The sequence below is a fragment of the Anas platyrhynchos genome, chromosome 7 (genome assembly GCF_047663525.1).
Source record: "Anas platyrhynchos isolate ZD024472 breed Pekin duck chromosome 7, IASCAAS_PekinDuck_T2T, whole genome shotgun sequence".
In the NCBI taxonomy this organism is placed as follows: domain Eukaryota; kingdom Metazoa; phylum Chordata; class Aves; order Anseriformes; family Anatidae; genus Anas; species Anas platyrhynchos.
This window is the reverse complement of record NC_092593.1, coordinates 35327195-35345904: the sequence shown is the minus strand read 5'-3', so window position 1 is coordinate 35345904 and position 18710 is coordinate 35327195. Positions and strand designations below refer to the sequence as shown.

General features: G+C 37.9%; 1 protein-coding gene across 5 annotated transcripts in view; it reads right to left on the bottom strand.

Annotated features, from left to right (window-relative positions):
* Nucleotides 1-18710, bottom strand: part of GULP1 (GULP PTB domain containing engulfment adaptor 1) — a 148951-nt gene that overhangs the window by 91648 nt on the left and 38593 nt on the right. Inside the window, exon 1 of one of the 5 annotated variants that reach the window (XM_072041298.1) lies at nucleotides 18349-18413. The exons of the other annotated variants lie outside the window; for them this stretch is intronic. The gene's annotated coding sequence lies outside the window, so the exon portion shown is untranslated. Of the gene's footprint in view, nucleotides 1-18348; nucleotides 18414-18710 lie in introns of those variants that run through there. 5 annotated transcript variants of the gene reach the window in all.

Sequence of the window (18710 nt, the reverse complement as noted above, 5' to 3'; positions counted from 1 at the left end):
CTTCTACAGCCCAGGTAGTTTTTAAGGAAAAAAAAATCCCATACATGCAAGAGACTTCTACAATTTTCAATCTGTATCTTAGACTTACTTCAAAGTGCAGAAATAGGCAGTTACAACTACAGACAGTGTGACTAACCAGCTCCGATCTCATAAGCTCATGCTTTTGAACACAACAGTAGCAGAACTAGATTTGAACAAGAGGCAAGCAGTACAAACACACAATCATACCTTCCTGGATTCATGTGACAAATTTATGTGCAAGTATTCGCTGACTTGGAAAAAGAGGGATTATTTGTGATTACATCCTCTCTCCAATACTGGCTGAAATTTTCATACACCTAACAGCTGTGTATTTACACTTCTAAGCGCTGAATGGTTATCTGGCACCTTGCACTCACCCTAAAAAGAGCAGGCAGTAAAATAGCCATTAATTCTTTGCAATGACCTAACAGATATAAAGTTTTTGGCTATAGCAGTTATATCCCTGGCACCAGAAATGAAAGCTAGCTCTCTAACTTAAACTAGCCTCATGATCCTCTTTCTGGTAATATGAAATACCTCAGTTCATTTTTAATGTCTGGCACTTTGATCAGACTGCTAATTAAAGACACATTTCACTTCGGGTCATTTGCTTTCCCAACCAACCAACCTTTGATTAGGATGGACACACACTCCTTATTGTAAGGATTCATCAGCTAAAGATCAGAGAACTATAGTTGTGTTCCCCCAACTTATTATTGCAAAAGACATAATAGAATAAATTACGCCCAGGACACCCCGGTGAGGAGAAAAGTCACCATTTGCCAGTAAATAGAAGGTTTCCCAAACCCAAAGCTTTCTTACGCAGAGTTCCCTGTCAAGTCAGCAGAAATTTCTGTAGTTCAGCTTTCTCTCTCTCTCCTTCCCATGTGCACAAAGCTCTTAGGTGCTGAGAATACTCAGAAATCTAAAACCACAAAGCAGACTGATGAGATAATAAAGCCAGGACTGATAAAAGCTATAGGTACTTCTGTAATTATTAATGGCATTGTTGTAAAACCTAAACAGTGGCTGTTTTTAACTACAGAAAATTTACAGTGGAATGGGTCAGCTTGCTATACTTTTAAGAACTATCCAGATGTAAACATTGCAGGAGTTCAACCCAGCTAAAATGTAGAAGTGAGGCTGCTGACATTGCTGCATATCAGACAGGTTGTAAGGCTCATCACACCCTTTTTCATTTATTACTGTTTTATTTTATTTTGAATAGAAACTGTGTTTCTTTGCACTGATGCATGTTTTAAGTAACAACTATATCAACTGCCCTCAGGAAAAGTCTGCACTAAGGCATAAAGCATCCCTAGCATTTCCTTAGTACTTGATATGAGATCGTAAAATAATTATAGATAAGATTTTTGCTGAATTTTGTTATCAGGCAAAGATAAAACACAAACTAGAACAAGAGTTCTCATGGAGTTCTGAGCTGTTGGTTTCCTTTCCCAGATCAAGTTCTACACCACAGCCAAAGGGCAGCTAAGCTCAGGTGCTGCGAAGTTGCTTACACTGCCATGCTTAGCACAGAAGTAAGCATACATTGCTTACAATTACAAACAATAGAGGTATGTGTGTTTTTTTGTTTGTTTTTGTTTGTTTGTTTTGTTTTTTAATTTTAAATCTTATATCTTTTTAAAGCAGTTGAAAGAAACATAAAGGAAAGATGGAAGGCAGATAACATAACCTTCCTTTTCCAAAATTATCTGGAGTTCAGGATGCAGAGGAGATTTTTCTCTTTTCCTCCTGCCCCTGCCATCCCAGAATATCCCATCTTTGCTGATTTCCAAGCACTTTGATACTACAGACCTCTTCTACCTACCTGTCTTACTTCTTTATCTGACAGCAGAACAAGATGAGCATGAAGAACAAAATAAACATTCAAAGTACAACTTAATACACATAGCAGAATATTACGCCACTCATTATAATACTACTTTAATCGTTACTAACACAACATTTCCAAAGGCCACCAGAAAGGTTTTCTATTGCACTAGTCCATACGTAAGCAAAAAGTAGCAATCAGGGAGTATATTCTTGAACCACAGGAAACCAAAACCGCTGAACAAGGTGTATTAATTACAAGCAATGCCAAAGTGCAGCAATAGCATAAATCATTTCATAGAGCATGAAGACACAGGTTTAATTAGAAGGATGTAAGTTAATAGTGTAAGTTAATAACAGTGACAAGGAAGAAAACAGAGAGAGGTGAAAGGGACACATGGAAAGTTAAATTGACCTGACAAATATGTATCATGTCACTGTAAGGAAGTTCAAAATGAAGCTCAGGAAATGACCGAAGATTCTAGCCCCGAATATCACATCTGAATTTGCAGTTTAAGGCATTTCATAAATGAGAAAGGATTAGACACTGAGCCGTCATGCTGGAAAGCACATGCGAGTGATCAAGTGGGACACCACTTCATTCCTTCTATCATGCACAAATTCAACCAGATTATTCTGTTAGTTAAGTAAATTGCAGAGAATGGAGTAACCGATGCAGTAGGGCACCCAAAATCTTGATCAACTACATCAACTAGCTTCTGCAGCGTTAACACTTCTTAAACACAGGGCAGATCTTGCTATCGATGGACACCTTCCTTTTATATGCAAGTCCTCAGCTATAACGATTATTTAAATTAACAGGGATAAAGCAGTTACAATTATATCTCAACTGTACCTTAAACTAAAGGGCAATTGCAGTCTAGCTTTACACACTATGTCAACAGGCACAGAAATGCACCCATTTCTTTTAAAAATTGCAAAAAGTTTGAGATAAAAAAGCTTTAAAATGATGTAACTGCTATGCTTTCAGAGATGCTAAAGCCTAATGCTGAACTAAAAATAAAAATCATATAACCTAGAAGCAAAATTAAAAAAGGATAATGGTCTATAAAGAAAAAAATAATTAGAAATATGGCAGAATCTTTACCACCTGTACAATTTCAGAAAAGTTTAATGATCCTCTAAAAAGGAGTGACTCTGTCCCAAACGGCAGGAGGACGCCTGTAATATAGGTGCTAAGAAGTAGCTCAAGGGAATACCGTGAAGCACACCTGGAAGCAATTCTGCAACTTGAACCATACCACAAGGGTACCACAGGCAATAGAGCCAACCAAGAACAAGCAGTGATGATACCAGCCCAGCTGTTTGGAAGAGACCCAGTGGGTGGTACGGTGACAGCCTGGCAGAAATAGCGGAGAGAAAACAGAGCTTTAAATAAACACATCACAGACAACACCGCGAAGCAGTCAGATTTTTACCGGTACACAGGAACTTGCTGTGTTCCCTAAACACTCCCCAGAAAACTCCCAGTGAGGCAAACACCTCGCAATTCATACTAGATTTCACTGCTTTTCCTGTAGGCTTAAAGATCCACAGGGAAAATTTTCAAAATCCAGATTGTATAGATAACAACCCCACCCAACTATTTGAAAGCCAGCTTAATGTATTTTGCTCATTCTGTAACCACTATAAAAATGCAAAAATGGTTTTAATTGTTTTAAGGAAAAAAGCTTTTTAATGCATTTTAGCCATTCAAACACATTTAGATCTGACATTACTATCAGCAATCATGTAAATAGTTCCACATTTGATGTAATGCACGCTTGGAGCAGTTGTGCTCCTTGCTGTCTTTTGTCCTGAAACACATATTCCCAGTTGTGCTGCCTTTCTCTTGCACTGGCACAAGCTCTCCTGCAAAGCAAACTGTCAGGGCAAATTCTCCGTTGAAGTTTTATCCTGCCACGTGTCAACAAGAAGCAAGGGCTCACAATAAGTGCTATAAATTAGAAGAAGAGCAGGACTGTCTCAGTCAGCTTCTACACTGGCTTGCTACTGCAAGAACTGGAAACCACAGCACAAATGTACATAGAACTGTTTCAGTGCATAACCACCTTTCCTCAGGAGAAGTGGCAGTCACACTTCAGGGGTTGGGCCAAACCCACCAGGAAAGACATGAATCCACTTCATTTACCGCAGTCTACCTCCCCTGTGCAGCACTCTGAGATATCAGCTCAGCTTGGCAAAACCATTTAGATGCCAATATGAAAACAAATTCTCAGTATCTTATAGAAATTGTTTTAAGTAGCTAAAAGTCTCAGCACTAAGCTTACACAAAAGCAAAACATCAGGAAATGGAAAAGTCAGAGTTCATTAGTTTGCTCTAAACACAAGACGACATTTTTACTATGCTAATTTATCTGAATAGGCCATCAAAGTATATGGGAGAATACAAGGTCTGGAAAAACAAATATTATGGCAACTTGGACAAAACAAAGCCTTTCCAATGAAATACGAAATGGCAATTCTGTACTAAATTCAACTGTCATCTTAATCCTTCTTGAGATTTGAACTCCACCTGACTATTGAAAAAAGAACACGAGAGGCATTATTTGTCCCACTGGCTCCTCATGCAGGTCTCTAAAGAGCACTTAACCTAAACACTAATTATGGTATTACGCTCTTGGACTTCAAGCATCTCAAATTCCACTTCAGGGTATTAGGCCAACTGCTGTTTAAATTATGTGTAAATTAGCTAAATCATGACCCTCCACTGGAAAAAACTGCCTTATAGATCATATCCTTAGGGAGTCGAATGCTGTAATGACAACTTACCACTGAGCTAATCAAGAATCAGAAAATGGAGTTACAATTAACTAAACCAGAGGCACTGGAAAAAAAATAAAAATCAATGGTGTTATCCAGCTGAACCAGGTCATGCATACTAGAATCTCTCACCATTTGCTACTGTGGTACATTAGAGCTGTAACAAAAAGAAAAGTTAAACTCGTGCTAAATAGCGTAGGAATGTAGAAACATTTCTTTTGACTTCACTACAGTGAAGTTACAACTCCTTCACAATTTTGGAGTTTTTAAATCCTGTTATCAGTCAACATTAGATTTTGGTAATGTCAATAATTAAGGCTGGTAGTAAAGATTTCTCTGTACAAGTGTATGGATATTCCGTGTAATATCTCTGCTGTAACTGCAGTGCTACATTCTTTCTTTACTTACAATAAAGGATGGATACTAAGTCTACACATACCTTTAGAAGTTCAAGGAGTCAATGTTCCTAAATTAATGGACTTTTCACATAAAAACAGCTTTGTCTTTAAAATCCAAAAGTCCACATACTGTCTAAGCCTGCTGCAAATCAGCAAAAGCTACACAAGAATTTGTATCTAAGCATCGTCAATAAATCAGTTTCAAGTAAATCTACATCTACAAAGTGACTCTGTTTTGGACAGGAAATCAGTCCTATGAAGGACATTTGTCTGCAATGGGTCTGGCTTTGCCCTGTTTTGGAAGGGGAGAGCCAGTAGTCTTTCTCAAGGGCAGTGATAAAAGTAGAATCCAGCGTATGCATGGGGGAGATTTTGAGGTGATGTTGTCAGAAAAATAATATAAAATAAAAATATCTGATCTCCTTCCATTTGTTCCCACACTACGAGATGCTTTTGCAACTGACAAGCTTAGATTTTTTATTATGATTATTATATTTTATTTTTTTGTCTCAGCTCCCATATGCCCTGCGAGAAAGATATTTCAACAACAAACTCTTGCCAAGTAGTGAAACAGTCTAAGGAAGAAAACTAAGGATTTATATCTCTTCTGTTTTATTTTGGAAAAAAAGACAGAACAAGAGCCTTTCAGCCTTTCATCCCAACCAACCAGGAAATCAGAATCAGATGACCTGTCTGAGGCTCAGTGGGGAAATACCAAAATGAAGTCATAAACACACACACATTGACTTCTGGAAAAACAGTAATAACTGAAGTCATCCTTCATCATCCCACAACATAATGCTGTGGCAGTAATTCCAAATCCATGGAGCTTTTCACTGAAACATAGTTAATATTTGCATACACCTAATATTAAGGACATCAAGATCCACAAAGGAGGTCAGATAGGAAATGTAAATTAGCAATTTCTTTTTGAGAAGTAATGAAATGAAGGAAGAATTTTTAGGAGGCTGCAGTATTATAGCAATAGCCATCTTTGTGCTTAAAGGTGGCCTCTGGGAAAGCCAGCAGCAGCGGACTGACTCAGACTAATCTGACTTGAGCTCTTCTCTTTCTCAGAGGAACTCGAGTGGATTTTTGGATTTATAATAGAATGAAACAACACACTTGTTCTATAGCACGTTGCTGCAACCAAAATAAGCAAGCCAAAAGAATTTTTTTTTGTCAATGTTTAGATTGCTAAACAAGTGTTTGTTTACCAACAAATATCTGAAAATCTAAAATTGGGTACAAACTTGATAAATAAAACATTCAAGTTCTCCAAAGGCTCCTAGTTCCTAACCCATACTTACGAAACATTCAGCTTTATTTAACATTTTAGACAAGTATAAAACAACCACCTCCCTCATCCATAACGCTAAGTTATGGAGTTTTGTCTTTTTTCCCCCCAATAAATCAATGGAAATGTCACATTTGCTGCCCTTCCTTTATCCAAGCAAGCCTCTCTCTCTACAGCAAAGGGAAGAGAAGCAGGGATACTGCAGCAGTGCTTCCAATATAAATGCTGAGTTATCAGGCATGGAGAAGTGAGGGACATTTAAAAAAAGAGGAAAAGACAGTTTGCTTGTTGGCATGACTATTAAAAATTCTCTCTTAGCAGCATGATTACTGAAATGCAGTAGCTTAGTCTGCCAGAGCTTTAAATCAACACCTTGCACCTGCCATACACTCAGTGGCTGACCATAATAAGGGTACTGTCTGATAATAAAAGAGGACTTGAGCACCTCCATAACTTGCAAAGCCTATAAACTTAGCCATCTGGCTTTGTCAACAGTTCTTTAAAAGGAAAAAGAAAAAAAAAATCTGACCTAAATTCCACAGTCATATAAAAAACTCCAACCACTTAACCAAAAGAGTTCAAATATTAGCATATTACTTTACATAAAGCAGTTAACAGCAACCATTAAAACAGCTTATCCTTCCACATTCAAATTTCTTGCCAAGGAATAGAGCACGTGAGAGCAGTTACTCTCATGTGGAAGAAATCACTTATATGTCAACATTTTTGAACCTTTGTCACTGGTGCTTTATAGTTTCTCATGTACTAGAATTAAAAAAAAAATAAAAAATTAAAACATATTAGTAGCGAACTGGTGTTTTATAAAAGCATATAAATTATTTTCTTGAAATATAGTGCTATCAGATTAATGGAAATTATTTCACATTATCTTTTTAGTGGAATTCTGCTGGAAAGATCTAAGTCAGCAATAGAAGCATCTCTTCAGATAGGAATTCTGATTCCAATTATGTTCCCATAATTTCTTTATCCACAACCATCTTGTACTAACAAAAGCACAGTTTAACATACAGAATAATAGCATGACCATTTATTAACTGAATTCCACCAAACGTAAGACATGCAAGGCATGCAGTGGTAGACCAAAGTCCTTTCCCTTTAAGGAAAAGTTGATGGGTAATCTTATCATAAGAAAGAGAGAGGGAGAACACTGCATTCCTACAGAAGCTAGGAAGTTCATCTTTAGGAATAGTACCATATCTTGTTTCCACACATGGAAATTCAATCCACTCTCCTACAAAAACGGGGGCCAAGGACGTCTGCTCTTGCTCCCTGTCTCTGGCATTACCAGAGAAGCACATAGCACATGGCCCTCCTAAGTACCCTGCCTGGCCTTCACTCCATGCTGTTCTCCATTTTAAGATACTTACAGAGGCTTTTAAAATACTCTCACCATCTTTACTAAACGTTTGAATCCGCCATACAAATTTTAATCTTGATATTTTTGATGATTCACTCTGAGCTGTTTAGTTACGCTATTCCCTTCAACCCTCTTGGATCTGTTAACAACTTTCAGGTATTGAGATATCAATACCAAGAATTGTCACCCAACCAGCTAAGGATGCATGAAATGCACTCCTCCGAAGCATGAAATGATCATGATCATCTATGCAGGCATGACTTTCATTAGTCTGTCTTACGCTGCCTTAATGTAAAAACTCATCTTCTTTAGAAATGCAAACTCATGTCATTTCTTACTTCTCTGCTTCATTCCTTTTTCCCTGATATGGTTGCTTTCTTACCCAAGAAGAAAATACTCCCCATCATATGGTGCTGTCCTTCCCCACCCTGTACCTTGCCTTCTGCTAATTGTCACTGTTTTCTCATTAGTTCTCAACTTATTTGCACCTAAATCAGTCAACTTAATTGCTTTCCTTTTTTCTTGTCATTAGTGAAGGCAGCAAACCAGAGCAGACGCCAGTGCCTCCAGCACCTTATTTGACAACACCCTCTGATTTATCAGTACATTTTATTTATTTATTTGCTGTTCAGTCACTTTTCAAGACCATCAAAGCTCTTGCATTCAAAGCTTTGAGGATCACTTTTCAATTGCAAATTCAAGAAACACCAATGTCAAAGGCTTTTCAACTATGGCACAGAGCCCAACAAAAATAATCACAGCCTAATACTCACTCCACTGCAACGAATAAATAGGTGATACAATATACAAATAAATAAAAATAATGATAAAAAAAACACCTTTTGTAATATAACTCAACAGGATAGCAGAAGCCATTTCCATCAGTGACCAGTTCTCAACTCAGCCTTTCTTGAAGGCCCATGTTGCCAGTTGCTAAGGCAGAAAAGGCCTTGCCATGTTCTGCCACTTGATACCACCAGGCCCACCCCCAGCAACTTATTTTGGCTCAGAGTAAGAACTAGAAATCTACTTGGAGGTAGTCAAGAACAGGTTTACATTGGTTACTACCCTGCTTCTGGCTCTTTGCAGCCTGCTGGAGATAACAAGCCTTGAGGACACCTATATGTAGCGTGAGGCCAACTAATTGTGCCTCCAGTAAAGCACCATGCCTCATGCTTGGTGACATACCAGAGCTATCTTTGGATAGAAACAATATACAGCAAATAAGATTCACATGCTTCAAAGTGAAATCGTCAATTGAGGTATGAAAGAGAAAATAAGCCAAAGAATGCTTTTGGAGATCCCGAACTTCTAGATTTTTTAGTCCTTTCAGTGATTCTGCTATTTTATGTGGATGACACACCCAAAGCTCTTTAAGAAACTTTCTCTGGGTTCACTTACTTTCAACCATTTCTCAAGGATGAAGCAGCTTTCTTCCTAGTCCTCTCTCTCCTACTCTTATTCAAAATAAGTTATTTGGGTTTTGGTTTGGTTTATCTTTTCTATCAAACTATTTGTTTTCATATATTCTCTTTTCCCTTGTCTGTCTCTCCTCATTTCATTCAAGTAGAAATTTAGAATGCATTGCAATGGAAGTAGATTTGACAGGGTTTACTCAGCAGATTGCTTGTTATATTCAAGACTACTGCAATATTCTGTTATGATAACAATAATGATTTATAATTCCCTTTCTTATCAAACACAATTCTTTTCAATTCTTATAGTTCTTACCACTAGCTCATCCTTACATACTTATAGAAACACAAAATTGAAATTTCAATGAAACATAGTTGATACTGAATGACTGTCTGAAATTTATATATGTGTATATATATATAGTGTCATCACAAAGATTTTCTACCATCACACAAACTTCGTATTTATGAAAGTAAAGTTTTGAAATTTCTCACTGTGTTCTCAATTTATTAAGAAGGTTAAACTCCTAGTAAACCTATTAAACTTCAGCTTCTGAGGGTCTCTACTGAAAGCTAGTCACATCGTTGCTCATATCCAGATCTAGATTATTACCTAATTTTTATTTTAACTAAAGACTGTTTTTGTTGTTTTTCTTTTCCTAGTCAAGAAGGAGAACAGCAACAGAAGCAAAAAAGGCTTCAAGACTTTGTATCATGCATTTACTTATTCTATTTGTGCTGCTGGGTACTAAAGCCAGATCTACCGAAGAAAGCTTTGAATACTAATATTCCGATTCATTTAATCTAGCAGGTTACTGTAGCCTCATTTACCTATCTACTTCAAAATCATTACCAATGGTTCAGTAAGTTCATTAACTATATCCTCTAATAATAACTGGTTATGTCCTTCAGACCTGCTGATTTATACTCTGAATATACCACATTCATTGTTTTATTTTTTGTTGTTTGTTTGTTTTTAAGTCAACAAGTTGGCAGAATAATTTCACAATTGCCTCCCTCGTTTTTCCTATAAAGCCTTAGGTAAGGAACAATCAAAAAGTTTTAAAAAGCCATACATGACCAAAAAAAAAAAAAATCTGAAAATGCTTCTCACTTGCTACAGGTTGCTTCTTTGTATAATTAACAAGAATCCCTTCTGTCATCTTGCTTTTCATGTAACTTAGTATGCTAAGTTCAACAAAAGGCCCCATGAGTGCCAGACTAACGATGGAGTATGCCAGTAGAATAGAAGTTGAGTGCTAACATATCAGAAATATTTTCTAACAGACTGTACGCTGCACCACAATGTTGTAATTTTACTGCCTTGTTATTCTGCCAAACAATATACATGTCTATTTTATTAATTATGCAATATGTCATGCTCACCTATTTCATTTGCTTCTATCAACCCTCTGTAGGAAAACCAAAATAATAAATACCGAAGGTTATTTGTGTCAAAGTGTATGTTCAAGAGTTACAATGTACAAAGGTTTTTTCTTTGATCTAATGTGAAATATATCCTATACCATTTCATCATCATGACAGTACAAAACTCAATAAGCAAATGCCATACCCTCACACTAATGCTCTATTTCTTGTATTTTACCTTTAAAAAATAAAATTAAAAAAGGGAGCGAGAGAGACAGAGAGAACTAGTCATTTCATCTTTTGCACCAACATATTTTTCTTTCTGCTGCAAATCTGCACTATTTAAGAGTCAGATTCCAGACTGAGTGGATAAAACCATTAACCACACACAACAACTTCATGGTTGTATTTGAGCCTGTACACCTCCCATCTCCCTAAAAACAACAAAAGCTTTGGGTACTCAGCCCCTCTCTGCAAACTTAGGTTTTAAAAGACAGTACCCATCCTGAAATTTTTCTGTCTGATGCAGAAACCAATCCAGAAAAGCATCTGAAATATGTATATAAGTGTCTTTCACACCTAGTTTGACATCTCACCTTTGAGAGGCAAACACTGCTTAATCCCCCCACCCCCCCCCCCCAAAAAAAAAGAAAAAAAAAAAGAGCTGCTTAATCACAAGAGAAAACAGGGAGAGGAAGATAACTAACACCATTCTAACTTTTCCTTCTACAGTAAAAGCAGGAAAGCAGGATTAAAGAAAAGGCCATGGGACTTTGGAGGACAACAGCCACCCACAAATGCAGCATTCAAAACTTGTTCAGAAGGGAGCAATGAAAGTGGAAATCACTGACCCAGTGGCTATTTTCTTTCTTTATTTACAGCTCATCCTAAAGTGCCTGAAGCCATTGACATAGTCACCTGCCAGGAAATTGTTATTCACAAACTCATTCCTATTGCACTGTTTGCAGTCAGGGTAACCGATATTCAAGAATTACATTTATAGAACACCTCTCAGTAAAAGGCCTCAGATGTGTAGTAGAAGCTTAAAGCAGTACACCAGTTATATTCAAGGTGCAGACATTTCAGAAATCATGCAGCGAAGTTCATATACTGGAATTATCAGAGGAAGGCACAAAAGTCCCTTTGCTATGCTCTGTTCTTGTACTGAAGCCAGCAATTTGTCTCAAAGTACTGCAGCAGCTCTTCAGCTTTAGGTGGGTGGTAAAACAGCATCTGTAACACTGAGTAACAATATCCCTCCTCATTTACATCTCTTAATTATCATAACACCACTAAAAATATGTGCACCATCACGTATAAAGTGCATTATATATAAAAGTGGTAAAGAATTTTTTCACTTATATATGCCCAGAGTCAGCAACCTCTTGTACAGTACACAGGTCAGTACTGGCCACATCCTACAACAACACATGGGAGGGGAAGCACAAAAAAATCTACTATTAGAACACTGTTCAAATGATAAAAGTCCTCGTATGCAGTATAAGTTCATCTTAAGTATTCCATTTTAATTCTACCTTCAAAGGAGGGAAGACGCCTCTTCATAATTATAGCTTGATGGATGTGATGCCAATTCTAGAAAGCAGCATAAAGCATTGCAGTCTAGGCGATAAAATGTATGCAAGGTACAGAATATTTGACATCATCTCAAAAGGGTTTTCTCCAAAGAGCAAACTGTTCCCAGTCATTTAAATTTTATTTTCCAGAAACTCTTGGATGAAGCACTTGTTCTAGTGGACATAAAGTCCTGAAGTGAAGTCTACAGTGTGTAATGCTATGCAATGCATGCACGTGCCATACAATAATGAGATACAGCAGACTCAAAGAGGAAGCAACTAGAACATGGATCAGGCAACAGCAACTGTTTTCACATAGGTAAGAAACCTCTCCAAAGTCTGATGGTTGTCTAGACAGACTCTTGCCTATAAAGTCTTAAAAACAAGGGGGGGGGAGCTTTCATAACTTCAGTGTGGCGATTAGAGATGTCAAGGAAAGAAAGGTGAGCAAACCAATTAGTACAAAATCTAAATCCATTAAGCCAAATTCTTCTCTTAAGGTTAATTCAGGGAACAGAACATTAGGGTGCTTCTCAGGAGGAAAGTTCTGACTTCTTACAGCTCAAAAATCACGCTGTCCTCTATACAACAGAAAGATGAGAAAAAAAGTTATAAAGGATTAAGTAAATTCCCAGCTTAGACATATTCATGTCTCACACTTGATATTAGGTAACACAGGTAGAATAAGAATGCCTTTGCAAAGATGAAACTAAAGATGCAGGCATTCTGAGGCTGGGAAGAAACATCAAAGTAGAACACCCATTAATTCCTCTGTAGGAGAGAAATTTATCATGGGGATATTCTGAAAATCTCTAAGACCAGAGAAATGAGCAATGTATAGACAGCCCTATCACAGGATGCAACAACTATTTTATTCCTGCTGCTTAATTTGTGCCCAACAGAATATATCTGACAAGATCAAGGAAATATCTTCTTATGATTGCAAAAAGGTCCCTAAAGCCTGAATCTGATTGCACCCTAAAGAACTGAAGGCAAACTGAAGAAATGCCATGTGCCTGAAATCCTACTGATGCTATGGCTTCCTGGTAGGCAGCAGGTCCAGCTAAGGGTCTGTGCAAATTGTTTCAACACATTAATATAAGATGCTTAAAACAGATTCAGAGCACAGTATCTTTAGGACACACATTTTTGTTTGTCTCACCGGCTATTCATGAGGTGCACAAAACCCTGACAAGTTAGCAGTCACTGGAGTCATCAGAGATAATTCTTTTACATGCTGCTGCAGATGCTAGGATGGAGCATGCGGGCACTGCAGCTGGCTAACTCCAACCCTTGCATAGCCCCAGTTGCAGTGCCTAGCACAGACAAGCCATGTGGGACTCGTTCTCCAGCCTTCACTGCTGTGACTGGGGGTGATCTACCTGTCAGAACAGACAACTCAGGCAGTGAATACACTTTACTCTTAAACAATGTATTTCATATTTTGCCTTTTCTTGGTAGTGCCATGAAATTGTTTTCTGCTTGCTTTATTACTACTGTCACAAAAAAAAAAAAAAAAAATCAATAATGTAGAAAACATCCATTTCCATGCTGTAGGAGTGCCTCGGTTACTGACCTGTAGCATGTGGACAACATGAGCACACCACATGGAATGAGTTAGCAAAAACTGGAAAAATCTGAAAGACTCACAGACATTTCTGGACATTGGTAACCAGCATTTGTTTTGGAGGACAACGTAAGCAGGGGAAGCTGACAGAAATGAACATTTTGCTACATGAAGGGACAGTACCACGTGTAAATACAAATCTTTTACTACTACATCTCATTTATTAATTGTAACCACCTCCAAAATATTTGTCTGACTTTATTTAACAGAATCAAAACAGTTATCAGACAAGAACTCCAGACAGTTCTACTGTGACAACTAATACGTGGCTCCCTGCCTTATGAAGGCTAAGGCTAGCCCAAGTGAGGTACCTAAAAAGTGATTGCAAAAGTTTTTGATCACTTGTCCATCTTTACACACATACACACCCATTATTTTTACATAACCTCTCAGATATGTATGAGATAGCTGTCTACAAACAAACAGAAAAAGCTTGGCATGATACACTTGAATTTGATTCTAATCCATATTTTAAGAGATGCCACAGAAACAAGAAAGTCACTGACCACCCAATACTTCAATTCTGCCAGAAGTAAAGGATGAGAATTTCTTAAACATCTCATGTGTCGATGACAATGTCCAGAGCAAAATATTTCACCACCAGAATATACTAATTCATAAGGAGACATTAAAGGCTTTTCTGATCTATACCCACATGCTAGCTTCAAAACACCTATGAGATTAAATAGTTCCAAGCAGATCACTGTCTGAGATGAAAAGAGCACTGATAAATCAGCACACTAACTCACTAGAACCAAGCAAACAATCAAAAAAAAACAAACAAACAAAAACACATAAGGTGGAGAATTACCTGTCTTTAACTACTTGAGGAATGAATGGAAGGAGCACGTATACATGCTAGCATGAAGACGTGTCTGTATACATCTATAGAGCCCCACTGTACAATTTCTCTGCATTGTATACTTCAGTTATTGATCTTGGTGGTACTATTCTCTAAAGAGCTTCCTAAGCAGACAACCAGCCCTCCCTTCAGCCATTCACTCTCTTCCCCTTTAAGTTTGCCTGGGGATGAGACACAGGGAACAAAGAAAGGCTCAGTAGCAAGTGTTTTGCAACCAAGGAGCACAATCTGGATTTTAGGAGCTGGAATTCAGGACTCTTTCCTCTGTACACTTCATAATGTAATAATAGTATTGCTTCTTGCTCAACAGCACTTGCAACACAACTTTGTTTTCTGTGGGCTCGAGTGCAGGAAGATGCCAACAGTCTGAGTTTCTCCCTAGAGAGTAAAAATACCATTGCCTTCAAGAGCGGCTTTGCTCTGAAGCTGTTCTGCACTGCTCTGAATTTATCCCCACGGAATCCCTTCATTGTAAGAAAGGTTTATGCTGTAACCCTGCGTGGTGTGGGATTTAGTGTTTGGTAAGGCTGCTTCCCTCACTGGGCTGCTATAGGTCTGGAAAGTTCAAAGCATCTCTGAAGCCTCTTGAAGCATCACTAACACAAGATGAAGAAAAAAAAAACAACACCTTAGTTGTACTGTGCTAGATTTCAGTGCATGCTCCAGACCTGATTTGTAAGAAGAGAAGACCATAGTGATTATAAACATTGTCCAAAGACAAATGCAGAACTGAAAATGGAGCTAGAGACAGGGAAGGTGGAGAGTAGACAAAGTTCAATTTCATTGCTACAGAAGGGAAAAAGTCCCCTCTAACAGGTGCCTATAGTAAGTTGACACACACACATAGCTTTCGGAAATATTCCCTTTACGTTTGAAAAGGACCATCTTGTGCTTAATGTGTGAAGTAAATGAAGCTGAGATTTGGGTGATGAACGCCAGAAAAGAGTTTTCCAGTTTGCTAAGTTGATGCACAAACAGACACATAAGGCTGTGCTTCGCTTTAGCTATCACACTAATTATTTGCTCCTGAAAAGGCTGTGCTTTTTAGGCTTTATTGGAGTCCAAATCATAATACATAAATCAAGATGATTCAGAAACAGCAACCACAGAAGTTCCATCACATGCCCTAACATCTCTTTTACAAGGGATTTCAGCATTTTCTGAATATCTGCACATCAGAGGCAAACCAACATCCATCCCCACAGCCCTCCTTGAATGTAAAATTATATTCTTAAGGGCTGCAAATTCCAAGCCACAGACTCGGAGGCAAGTCACCCAGCTTCAGCTGGTACTTTTCCATGAGCACCAAATTGGGTTCTCAGACTCACAATAGTTTTGTCATTTCCCATTGCAAAAAGCCAGAGGAGCCACTGAAACCTGAGCTGGAGACCTGCCCCTTGTCCCCAGAGCAAGGGTGGCAAGTGGCAACAGCTGCCGGTTACAGCGACTTCTCTGGGCAGATTTTGTGCATCCCCTAGTCCTATAGGCACATGAGCAAAATGAGCCTTCAACCCCTTTTCCATAAACCTGGCATCTGCTCGTCTCAAATTGATTTAAGGAAGGAAGCAACTGCTCTGCCAGTTTTTCTGTTTGTTTGTTTTCATTTATATATTCCTGTTTGGATAGCAACTGGGATTTAAACAGTGACAAGTTACTCATTTGGAGCCTGTATTAAAGGAAAGAATTTTTTTACCCAGTGCTAGAAGTTCAATTAGATTTGCGATTTAAGAATGATTATTTAAATAAAGCCACGTTACAAATAACAGCTTGCCTAAATCCATACAGGCCAAAACTGCATAAAACAGAATAACTTGCAGATTATAACTGAAATATATAGAGTACCATTTAGAGAAAAATGGATAAAGTGTTTTTGTCCTGAAGGATTCATTTACCTATCAATGACACCTTCAGAACATTCCTGGCCCTCCAGATATTCTGCAGCACATCACTCGTAAGCAAGGCTTTAAAAAATAAAAACAAAATACCAAAGCTGAGCCTTCAGACTCTCTTGTACATTAGGGTGCAATGAGTTAAGTTACTTCTGGGCTGTAGACCTGTGTCCCCTTGTTTTTGTCTGAGAAGTTTCCTGTTTATTACTATTGCACACACCTACACTGCTGACTACCCCACCTGTGCTACCCTGTAATGGCCTAAGCACATGATATGCTACCTCCAGCATTGTTTCCAGGTGCAGGATTCAATGGTTTACAAAATATTATCTCTCATTCTCTAAAGTTTCTTATTGTGACCATGCCATTACACAAAAATGATATGCAAGCGGGAAAAAAAAAGTGCCAGGTTTCAAGTAAATAAGACATGACTTTGGAAATTATAATCATGCTTCTCTCCTGTGATCATACCTTTTAAAGATCCTTCTTATTGCTCTGCTCTTGATTACAGTCCATGAGTTAGTCACAATATTATAACCTACTGTTGGCTCAATCTGTTTTGTCCTTAATTACAGGCTTGGAGCGTTCGACTATAGGCATGACGTGTGACTGCCCTTGTGCATGGAAGCAATACAAGGAATGAAGATCACAAGCTTCACTGCAACTCCTAGGGTGATGCCAACATTGCAGCTGCATCACGTGCAGAAGTTTGCCCTGACCTTTAAGAAAATTGGCTTGGTTGATGCAAGACACAGTAAGACTTCAGAAGCACCACCCAGCTTCATCCTGTATGTTTCACCCCACTACTCAGGAGTGATCCAGGAAAAAAAAAGAAGGGTGAAACAAGAAGTTGCACAGTGCAGTTGCAACACTTTCAGCATCCCTGGCAACTTCCTTGGCATTATTTCAGATTGCCCTGGCCATAGAGACATTGCCTTTACTCTAAGATAAAGTCTAATTGCTACCAGACACAGGTGGTAGAAAACACTTGACATGACAAACCATGTAGCCTATCTGCTGTTTAAATTAAGAAACATAATATAAATAAATGCTGAAAGGTAAGACAGAATATTAATTTACAAATATGTTTTAAATATAATTAAGAATATTGTATCCAGAAGGAAAGGAAGGCAATTTAAAACAAAACAAAAAAACTACAACGCTGCATTTAATTATCAGTTACTAAACTAGACTACATATTGTGATAATCAGCAATTTGCTACATATTTTAATCCAGAATAAAGATATTGCATAGGTAACTTTCACAAAGCAAAAACTCCTCTAAAAGTATAATTGTCTTACTTGCTTCTTGCTAAAGTATTTAAGATAGATTTCCCAACCATATCATCAGATAAAAGTATTAAGTCTTTTTTATTAAACCACAAGATGGTTAAGTTCAATTTTGATCTGAATTCTTAAAAGCTTTCAGAGATCTTAATTTGCTGAACACATTGCACTAGAAAAGCCTGTTTAGCTGTAATCAGTGACCTAAAGCCAGATACACTCCAACTTCTTATTTTGCAAATCACATTACATAAAGCAAGGATAAGCCTAAATCATAGTGAAAAAAATGTATTATTTAGATTGATAAAACACTTTTAGATAAGAAGCTCAAAAACTATCCCTGGATCAAACCCGTTAATGGGATTAAACATCTCTGCCAAAAGTTTCAAGCAAAGTAAAATCTAGAGGATAAATACAAGAAACACAACCCTCCGTATAACATTCTTTTAATATGCTATATATCCAGTCAATAATCCCGTGGCAAACATGATGGCAGATGTTCAGAGAAGCACAGATTAAAAGACAGTTTTACAGGCTGCCATACATCTTCCGTCTTTCCCTCCCTTGTTTTCTTGGTTAAAACCTCTCTCTGTTGGGATGACAGAAAGCACAACTTACACTGACTGATGATGGAACACAGCTGGCTGCAGTAATCCACAACTTCTGGATGTGACTGCCACAGGTACCTTGCGTTTTGTGCTCTGCAACAGACTGCTGTTGCTGGAGCTGGGCAGGAACAGCTATTTAACAATTTCAATTAAACGCAATTATAATATCATGTTGTATGATGGAGTCCTGGTGATGCCATGCTTGGCAAACACTCAGCTAAATAGGGGAAGATATTGTTTCTAGATCATCTCTAAACACAGCTACATTGTAGAAAGGTCCAAATCTAATACTGGCTCTATGAAGCCAAACGTTATATTCTCTAAGCCTTCACTGCTACTCCATAGCCTTTGAAGCATTAATTTTAAATCACA